Genomic DNA, 11,771 nt, shown 5'->3' with positions numbered 1-11,771 from the left:
AGTCCACATAGATTCTCCAAGGAAATATTTGGAAGCACAAGAAAAAAAGCAGCCAAAAACCCCTCTGTCATCTAATGCACTTCTGGAAGTATGCAATAATTTATGGAAAAACTGTGCCTATTGAAAATTCTGTCAAGAGAGCTTCAAAGTAAGTGGGCTTTTCTTCCGCTCAGTATTTCCATTATTTGCATAAGCTTTTGCCACCTTGCAGCAAAATCTCCTGTGATGGGCTACATCTGTTGCTGCATGCTGCGTGCTGCCTTCCTCCTTCCTCTTCCCCCTGCCTACTCAGGAATCAGAAGCCAGTATTTGCTACTCTGTCCCCAGCCTTCTGCTGACCTGACAGCTCTTAGCAGAATGGTCCCATAAAAACCAGACAAGGTATAGCTCTTGCACACAAAACCACCAGGCAGTAAGCAGAGTATGATGATAAGCACCCTCTGCTAAAGCAACTGGACTCACATTAAGACAGTCTATTCAGCAAAATGTATTGCTAGGGAGAAGACATTCGTTTTACCACTTTGTAGCAAAGCCAGTTCTTGCAGGTCTTCTTCTGTAACTTTCATTCCACCCTGAAGGGGTTTATGAAGGATCCATTTATATTTAAACAGCCAAATAAAATCCCAGTTTGCAAAATATATTTAATAAATATGCTTGTTTTAATTAGGACACATAACAAAGTAGATAAAAATGGTTAATGAAATAGCTGAGTTTCCTAGAACTTTAATACGTTTTCTGGAAGAGTTCATCACTTTCACTAATCTCAAGAGCTTGCTTACTCCACCTCCAAATATCACAATTTTTGAGTATGGGAAATTGGGAAATAAAAGAATTAGAATTATTAGAATTAGATGGCCAGTAGAATATGGCCATTTGTATTAGAATAGAAGTTTTAGAATATGGCCACAAAAACAACATTAGAGCATCAAATATTATGGTGCATGTATAGGAATTCTATACACTCAGATCTGGTTTTTTATGATGTTCGAAAATTTTTGAAGACTTCTGAAGACTCCTAAGTAAAGACCTCCTAAGTAAGTCACTAAGCAGTACAAATGCAGCAATTAAGATCTAACTGGCTCTGACAAAGGCCTAAAAGGAACAGCCTGGATCTGTTGGATTACTTCTTCCCCTTTAGAAGGCCTACTGTCTATTCTTTTCTGAAAATATCACATATGCCTTAAAATTAAGTGGCCCACAACAAGCATGTCTCATCCAAACTGCATATATCTATATATTAACCAGGTGGGACTTCTGGAGGCAACCAGAAGGAAACTCTGAGAATGCCACCACCTAAAATTTTGAAACCTTATTTTTCTATGGCATTGAATAATTTCTTCAAGCACAACCAGCCCACATTCTGTCTTATAGGAAATGCATGAACAGCTGCAGGATTCAAAAAATACAAACTACAGTGCAGTTGCTGCACAACTCCAGTGCAATCTACCAGCTACTTCATAAAGTGCACCTGTTACCAAAGTGTAAAGCTTAACCAAGATGTATTAGCAAGGAAATCAGACTATTTCCAAGAACCAAAGAATGGAATTAGCTCAAAATTTGTGTGAAAAATCATTCTAATGGCTTATTAAAATAAATAGATGAATATTCTGTGCAGTTATCAGGCAATCTGTAAACTACACCTAGAGGTCTGGTCATCTGCAAATCATTTCAGATACAGTGGATATGAATTAAAACATTTATATTCAGAGTGCTAAGATCCTAAGATCCTGCACAAATTATTTACACTATCTTTAACTATTCACTGGTTTGTCCTCTGCTCTTTTGTTAGGTGCAAAATTACATATCATTTATGGAGGGATCTATAGCCAGTTTTATCAGGAAAGGATAGAGGGCATAAAATTGTTATAATTTCCTCTTCTTTCCTCTCATAGGGCAATACTACAGCCACAAAATCCTCTTGTCCAGCTATAGCTCAGCTACATTCAGCCCTAAGCTGCTAGAATCACAACTAAGAGAAGCAAAACTCTCAGCTATGATGGTAGAAAGCTATTCCTTCAAACACAAAGATGTCCAGTCTTGCTTAGCACACAGGCAAAATGATCCTCAGATATTTTGGATTCACAGCTCACAGTTTATGATGCAGTTCCTCCATTCCCAGAAAACATGCATATATGCACAGGGTTCATATTCTATTATTATTGATGTTGTAATAGTTGTTATCATTGTTGCTATTGTTGTTATTATTTGGAGGGATTTGGTCACAGTTTTCTTTTCATTCATTCTCCAGTGATTGAAACTGCAGAAGTTATGGCCCCCAATCAAAAATTTTGCCTCATTCTTATGCTTTCTCTGAAAACTCAATGGATGTGTGACAATACTGCTGCCAAAGTACAGCAAGATATTATCAGACTAGAGATTACCAGATATTACAGTAATAAGATTATGCTCAACTGGTTTTTTCCTCCTGTGGTTTTTTACATCTGTAAGAAGTACTGCCCTGTATTTTAAATTTTCAGTATTAGAAAACATTACCCCAGCTACAAAGCATATAGCTGTGAAGATATTAGCATTTTGGTATCTATCCAGGATACAAATGTAATTTCAAAATTATAATTAAGGCTTTGAAGAGTATCCAGTTAGTGTGAAAAAGTTCTTTGCAGGAATGCATAGCTCTTTGTCTAAATTGAATTAATATAATACCATTGAAAGTCACAAATTTTGAAGCTTTCCTACCTATGTGAACACCACTATTTTTCTAAATATTTTATGTTATCAGCACCATCTTCACCAATTACTGGCTTATGGCTTATGGCTACCTCATGCTACCTGAGGAGTAGGAGGAAATATACCTAATTATGTTGACTGACAGTGGCATATAACCAGCAGGTGACATCTGCCATATGGGAGATAGGAAGGACATCTTAATATAGAATACTGTCAATATTAAGTAAGGGGAATTCTTTAAAATGGACATTAGATAGCTTGTTCCACTATCCTTAGGTTCCTCCCACATGCAACCATTATCTTGTTGCAGCCAAAGAGCAGACTCCAAAGGTTGTTAAAGTTGGGAAGGTAAAATAAAATCCATGAACAGAAGGTTATATTCTTTAAGGCAATACAAGCAAGAGCTAAAATTAGTGTTTTACAAATGGCAGGTTCAGGCCCTGACCAAGACTTTTCAAAATCAGCAAGTTTGTGACTCTTAGTCCCGCTGGTGAACAAGTACTTAAAGGTGTAATAATAATGTAGTCAGTGGGACAATTCATAGAGTTACTGCCCATCACTATGAACTAAATGTTCTTTAGTGAGCTAAGAATATCAGCCAAGCAGCAATATCCTGCTCTAGAAACACAGTGATCATATCAGCTATGAAAACTCTTATCAAAGCAGATTGTGCCATATGCATTATTTCTTCTTTCCTATAATCCACATCATTCCAAAAGCACAGTAAGTTTGCCTTTCAAAGGTCCAATTTTCAGGGTTGTATTTTGACACACAACAGGTACTGAGTTATCCAGAAGTTACTCTGTTACTATTTGGCAACTCACTTTAGGACATTAAAAGGCATTTTACACAGGAAAGATTTTGTCCATTCTTCATTCACTATTCACAATAATCTAGAATTACATTCTCTCTGCTTCATGAGAAGTACTGGACATGGATAAAAACACAACAATTCCCTTTTGAAGAGATCACTTGTAAACAGACACAAAAATGGCACATATTAAAAATGGAACTACCCATAATTTTGACTTTAGACTATAACCACCTAATTAGTACGTAAGTGCTGCTAATAACTGCACTGTTCAGTGTTATTATGTTAAAAAGAGCATGTCTACTTTAACTATTATGGTAAAATATAATATATTTAAGAAGTCATTAGTACACATGATTTCTGATTAGTGTCAATGCACTCTGAGACAAAGTTTTAGACACTTCTAATAATTTCAGGCTCCTCTTTAATAAACTATGTGGTATCTGTGTTTATTCCTCCCTGACATTTCTTTACACATATATGCAGAGGCCCACCCTCCAGCACACCTAATCACAGGGTTGTAATGCTGCTCCTCAGAATGTTTTCTGAAGCTGTAGCTCTGGACCAGCTACTTATTAATAGTGCCTTCTGTTTGTATAAGTTTTACAGTTAAAATTCATTATGGACATGAATGTCTCTAAATAAAAGGATTTGTTTCAAGGTAAGGTGCTGGAATTGACTGAATTTATTCTCATTAGTCCAGTTTTCACACAATTAAACCTCCCAGTTCTGAATTTGAAAATTAACAGTTCTTTCCAGTTGCATTTAATTCAACAGGAGAAAACAAGGTACTGATGATGCAAGTTCCATGACTTTCCAAGAAGGTATCCTCACCACAGGATAAGCAAAAGTGGATTGGAAATTGTTTAAGATAATTTCGAGGAGCAAAGCAGCCCTAACTGATCCACAGTCAGGACAGCATAACTGTAACTTGAGAGCCACATCTCCAATTCTGTGCCTGTCTGCACTGAGTGATACTTGACTAGTGAAGCTGAGCTGAAAAGAATAAACCCTATGATTATAATTTCCACATCAGGCAATGCTTCACAAGACCAAAGGTAACCCTCTCAACCATTATCATAAACAAATTAAAATTTATGTTCAGAACTAAATTTATACAATGAGGATTTTAGTAGAGAAATCATTTATCTACTGCACAACACTGCAGAAAAGAAGGAATAGATATGAGTAGTAGTTCCATCAATTTACAAATAAAACTGAGACACAATAGTAATATTTCATAAAAATAGAGTTGTAGACATTGCATTCTTATCCTCACACAAGCTGTGCTGCTTTACACTGTGATCAAGTTCATTTTTTTCACAGTACCTTGTACATGGCTATATTTTGGATTTGTTCTGAAAACAGTCTTGATAACACTGGGTTATTTTTGTTATTGCTCAGTAGGGTTTACACCAAACTAAGGCCTTTTCTGATCCTTACCCCACCCCTCCAGCAAGGAGGCTGTGGGTGCACAAGTAGTTGTGAGGGGTCACAGCTGGGATACGTGATCCCAGCAGACAAAAGGGATATTCCAGACCATGGTATTGTGCTCAGTGTATAAAACTGGGGGAAGTACAAGAAAGGAAGGACATTAGGAGTGATGGTGTTTGGCTTCCAAAGTAATAGTCCTGTGATGGAGCCCTGCTCTCCTGGAGATGGCTGAACACCTGCCTGCCCATGGGAAGCAGTGAACAAATTCCTTGTTTTGCTTTGTTTGTGCACGGGCTTTTGTTTTCCCTATTAAACTGTCTCTATCTCAAGCACCACTTTTCTCACTTTTATCCTTTGAGTTCTCTCCCCCACCCCACTGGGAGGGAGAGAGAAGCTGTGTGGTGCTTAGTTGCTGGATGGGGTTAAACACCACCACCTACATAAACAAAACAGCATATATTTATAGGGAAACTATAGTAACAAACTGCCTTTAACAAAGGATATTGATCACAGACATGGGGGGCCATTCTCTCCTATTGGGATCTTCTGGAAGTTTAGAGTCTCAAACCAGCAAAATCGGTCATGACAATGAGGATGTACTCATGCTGTTTGCATCCATGAAGAGCAGAAATCAATCTTCTCTATAGGAAATGTGCATTTATCCACCATCAGTGCCTTTGAAAAATCCCTATTTTCATGTAGACAAAAGCCTGAGGATTTGAAAGCCATAATAACCAGAAATAACCCCAACAGGCATGATGGGGAATAAAAAAGGACAAGAGATTAAATTAGAAGAAATATATTCTTTTAGAGGTGATGCCTTGTCAAGTGAGTATATCATATCATATATCTTATTGAAGTTTTTTAATGGGGTGTCACTTTCCTTTGGGTTTTAATTGCCAAGAGCAAGAAAAGAGATTATATATTGCTTGTAATAATATTGACAAAGACAATAAGTTGTAATAAGAATGACAGCAAGCTAGGCATAAAAGATAATGTTTAAGAATATGGAGAAGTGTGAAAAAGCACAGTAAAATATATACAAAAACCAAATAGACAAATACATTAGAAACACACGGTTTAAATGACTATTGAATCTTGACCAAGTTAAAAAAACACCACATTGGATGATGCCCTTGAGAACAGGATACATACTTCAGCAAGAAATTTCCACCTTCAACAGTAAAAAGGACAAAGCAGTGCTATACCTTCCTGATCATAAACATCATAGATTTTCTGCATCCAGTGCAATTTAAAGGCTTAAATACTATTCCCACTGACATTAACAGGAATCTGTAACATTTAACACCTTGTTAATGGCTAGTACTGCCAATCATGATTAGCCCTTAAAGAAAAGAATTTCTCTAATATAATGTGTTTAGCCACTGTAAGTACTCTAGTTATTCTCACAAGAGGAAAAGTGGCTTCTATTCCCCCACTAGGCTTTTCTCACATAATCCCAATCATAAAGTTACCCAGAACAGCCAGAGCCTAAAAGATCCAAAAAAAAAAAAAAAAAAAAAAGAGAAAAAGAAAAAAGAAAAAGAGAGTAAAAACTGAAGTTCAGCTAACAAAAATAAACCCTATAAAATATTCAGCAGAATTTCTGAGGCAGGAAATACAGCACATCACAGCTCACACAGCATGGTGCAGATGAAAGATATTCAGGGCTTAGACGCACACGGTAACTCATCTGATAGAAGAGCAGTATTTCCAGGGCTCCGGTACGTCGCATACATCATCTAACAATATTCCTGCTTCACACTCGTTCAAACATTACTCACAGTCTGACAGCCTTTCAGGCCACTCTCTGCTGATTTCATTCATTCCTCACATTGTCATATTGCTGCTGCTTTTCACAGAGCAAGCTGACGATCCCACAGCAAGCCAATGATGCACTGTTTCCTCTCATGTTAAGGTTAATACACAAGCAATAGAGTTTAAAATGGAAATCTGTGCTACTCTCATACCAACTTATTTGGATCCTTTGCAGTAAAACATTTCACACTCTGATTTGAATAATGATGAAAACAAACATGTCTGCAGAATACTTTGTAAGTACTTTGTAAGTTAGATGCTGTAAACATTGTACAGGTTGCAATGACATGAATGTCTCTTTGCTGATAGTTGAAAAAAAAAATACATGCCCAGTAAATGTAAAAATGTAAATATGTAAAGGAGAGCCATATAAATATTGTCAAATAATATGAGAATGAAAATGAAATACACATCTTTCAGTCCACAGTTACATACACAGTAGTTATACTCACATCATGTCTGAAAAAAGACGAATGATAAATAACCTAACAACAAATACATCATAAATACAATTGTCAAAAAAAATACCACTGTCCATGAAATATGTAATGTAGCAATTAGTAAAACACATACACATTCAGAGGAGCTGGCTCACCTGAACATCATTTGTCCCCAGAGCTTATTAAATTGTCATTTAATATTTTATTTTTTACACATAATTTTTCATACCAATATCCTAGGTGGTGAGATATAGGTGAGGTTTCAAATTAAAAACTTAACTTTCTGAAGTACCTCAGAAAAAGTGTCTAGGAAATAAACAGGTATCTTCAGAATGACAAACAAGAAACTTACTACACTATGCTTCCATCTGGTTCCTTTCCAGAAAACTATCTAGTTCCCCATCATGTAACTCACATAAAACATGTCTCCTTAGAAGAGTAGGAGATGCAAAATATGAGATTCATGACCTTCAAAGACCTTGCCCAATTTCCATTCTATTATAACCTGGAACAGGAAAACAATATGCAACAAGTTAGAGAGTATGCTAACAAATTAGCTAATCTACATCATTTTATCCTCAGCATAAAGTATCTGAAAAATCCATCCCTAGAAGCCCAGCTGCCATAAAGGGACAATGCTTGTGGCAGAGATGATTTCTTCTTGTAGGGTTGTATATCCATTGTACCTTGAACTCTTCCACTCATAAATCCTGTCTGAAGAGACAACAGAGTACTATAGAAGGGGCCAGTCTTCCTCTCTATCTGTCTTCCAGAATCCATCCATTTTTGGAGAGATTGGTTGCATATTTAACATAAAGTTAATCACTAGCATCGCTGCATCAGTGAAATAGTTTTAGTTTCTTTTCTGTTTATAAAGTTTGCCATCCCTTTGTATCATCCCCAACAAAAAAGGAATTGATATCATTCACTCTTCAAAAAGTAAGAGGAAACAGAAAACTTCACTTGGAGAAAAGCATTGAGGACAAAAACAAACAATGAATAGGAAACAAAGAATGAGAGTGCCAAAATCCTATCAGGATATTAATATCCCAAATAACTGATCCTAGCATTCTACTCACAACTTTAACAACTCTCTGATACAAAACATAAAATATTTTCCATGGAAATGGTGTGTAAAAGAGGAGATGTGTAATGTATGAGACAAGAGCAAATAATCTCCGTTCCCTAAGGGAATAGCTTTTGTCTAAGTCATGCAAGCACTCATATTTTCAGAATTCTTTATATGCCCATTCAAACATTATAGATTATTATGTCAAAATGGTACACTGGGATTTTTTTATTGCAATTAATATTCCTTTTAAGGGCCTTTGTATAATGAACTCAAATACCACCAAAAGCAATTAAAATCTATTGAAGATGTAAAATGAAATGTTAGACTAGTTAAAGGGAAAAGTGGTGCAACATACTTTTCTAGGATATGAGAAACAGGACAGAAAATTAACAGAAAGTATACCAGCAAGGCATGAACTTCAGAGACTATGAAAACAACAGACAGGATAATAAAAATTGTTCACAGGTGAGAAAGAATATGTATGTAATAACCAGAGGCAAATTTCAAGCCTCTATTTTAGCTTATTTTAGGATTATTTTAAAAAATACTAATAAAGTGAAATTAAAGAGAAGAAAAAGAATAATAAGGATATCAGTTAAGTAGAAATTAATCTTTACTGCAGTTTGAGACATCTTGGGGAAGTACACTTTGATACCTGTGATGCTCAAATCTACAATCTACTTTTTTTATGCTTGAAATTGTTTTAGTGCTTGAAACTCCACTGGTTATTATTTTGCATTCTGTTTTAGACTAAATAATATGAGCGGTTACAGAAAACACATAATAAGCAAAGATGCAAATAATTTAGTCACACAAGTTCATGCTGCTTAACTTACTTTTCAAACTCAGAAAAAAAAAAAAAAGGAGTTTACCTGAAATGCATACAGCTATGTAATCAGCATAGATTCTAAAACTCCAACTTCAAAATAGATATGAATGATAGATGGTGTTCCAGAGACTGTTCAAATTGTAGTTCCAGGCAGAAATCATCCATCTGGTAATTTCTCAAAAAACAGTGATTTCCCAGCCTTTTCATATTACACTGTCCAACAATATTTCTTCTGTGTTTTTCATTACGGTTACTTTCTAGAGTTACCACATTTCAGTGACAAGTGCAGCTCCCAACTTCCTAAAGCTTCAAATACCCTGAACCCTTTTTCTGTAGGCTTTAGCAGGATTCAAGTCCCTAAACCTCAATGTAGGTTGAGAATTTCAGAGAGCTGTATCTAGCACTATATGTTTATACACAATGCACATCCTAGCTAATAAGTAAGCAGGAAGATATAAGAGATTATGTACATAAGTACACCTGCAGCCTTCACTTTGACATTTTGCAACTTTTCAGATGGGACTCCACCATAATAACATAATTCCTTTATTGTAGTTGTTCTGTAACACAAAAAATTACCCTTGATATGTTTAACAATATCTATTTCTGCTCTATAGTAGGCATGAGATTGAATCTGTAATTAAAAGTGCAAAATTTATCTACCCCTAGATTACCAAATGCCATACAAAGAATCCACAAAGATGATAAAACAGCAGTTCTTTATTGTCTCAGTTCATTAGGATACTCCTGAACAGTAACATTTGCTAACGCCACTCTTGAGCCACTCCCTTGTGAAAACAGATTTCGTAACACCACTTGGTTATCATTGATGCCCTTTCACCCTAAGTCTCATTTTTAAAAGTACTTTGATGCCTCTTGCTCATTCTCTTATTTCAGCAGACTACAATCTATTTCTACCTATAAGATTACCAGTAAGTGAGATATTTTCCACAGAAAATGATATTTTTTCCATGAAGAAAAGCCATGTAGAGCTACTCTTGATAAAGTACTGAAAGTATTTTGCACCACATTTAGTAGATTGATGAATTACATATAAAACTCTCACCTCTCGTCTACCTTCAATATTCTATGAAACTGCTTATTTTAAACTGGTAAGTCCCACACTGTCCATCCTTTCTTTACTAATGCATGAGATTTCATGCAGAAAAACAGTGATATTCACATGAGGAAGGCTGTCAGAGACAGCATTATAAGCAAGCAAATTACAGCAAAGTACAAAAACACACAGCAGGCAACATCACAAATAATAAAATCAGCTAAACAGCTTTCATTTTTAATTTAAGTACAACAATTCCAGCTAATACATTTCACTCTGACTGTGTGACAGTACAAACAAAAGGATAGTTCTGTGGCTGAAGAATTGAATTAAAGCAGGAAACAAAGTTAGTTTTCTGCCCGGCTTTATCATTTTCTGTGTGCTAAGACCATTCTGCAGTTTCATATGACTTCAAAGCAAATTAGGTCTGCACAGAAGCTCTGAAAATTCAAGAATTAATTGAGGCACTTAGATGGGGGTTTAGAACAAATGCTGTACCCCAAAACCTACTCTGAGTGTTCCATTCTCATATGAGCTTTGCACTGAAATTGATTACAGATGTTATATAATCTGGGTTTTGATATCATATGCAAATTCTGTAGGCAGAATGCTCAAAGACATCCACAGACATCTTTGTTGCAGTGGAATGTAAGGGTAAAAAATAACCTCCCCTGGAAGTATGGTTTAAATCCATATAAAGCAAAGAGTTCATCTCACTGTCAGTGCCTTTTTTGTTTTGAGTTTCCCTTAAAAGATGTACTTCTGCCATTCACTTACAATGACATAAACACTAATATAGTAAAGAATAACAAAGCAAATTTTTAAAATTATTTGCATCATTATCATACATCAGTCATTATATGTTAATCCAAAGATAAAGAGCAAATGAATGTTCAAATAGGTACATAGTTTTATGATAAACCTTTTTTCCTGTAATCAATATTGTCACTAAATTTTAAAATCCTAGTTCCAAAAATGACTTAAAAAACACCCATTTAAATCTGAAATAGTATAAACCTATTGTAGGATTATTTTTAAAAAATTAATTTTTCTGACTTTTCCCCTTATGTTAAAATTAACTGTATGACCAGAATGAGCATTGATTTGCACTTCTGAGTTCAAAAGAATTCTTTTGATAGTCTCATATTTATAGTGGTGTAGCTGAGACTTGAATCTGTCCCTCTTTTTTTACATGTTGAAAGCCATAGGAGCAAATGATTAAAAAACATGATTATATATTCCTGAAAAACTGCCAGCTGTCAGTTTTCTTGTTGCCAGTGTATCAATGCAAGAATATGCAGCCAGGGTTTCAAGACACAGTGCCAGCACTATATAAAAACTGATTAACAAACAAGACTATAGTCAATGTAATGTATTTGGAGAGAGGAAAAAATAGAAGAGTATGTATTTCAGCAAAGACTGAGGCATAAAGAAATGGCACACCTCCAGTCTGAGTTTCATTTCCATGAAAGCAACAGATTTTTAATTATTTTTAACACTAACAAAGAACAATAAAAGATTTGTCCAAAATATTTAAATAGGAGCATGTATATGACAAAGCACACAAATCCCTTAGGCTTCCACCTTTTAAAAATGCTTGCTTCTTCTTGACATTCCACAAAATT

Source organism: Erithacus rubecula (assembly GCF_903797595.1).
Source record: "Erithacus rubecula genome assembly, chromosome: 5".
Lineage (NCBI taxonomy): Eukaryota > Metazoa > Chordata > Aves > Passeriformes > Muscicapidae > Erithacus > Erithacus rubecula.
Note: the sequence above shows the minus strand (reverse complement) of the source record.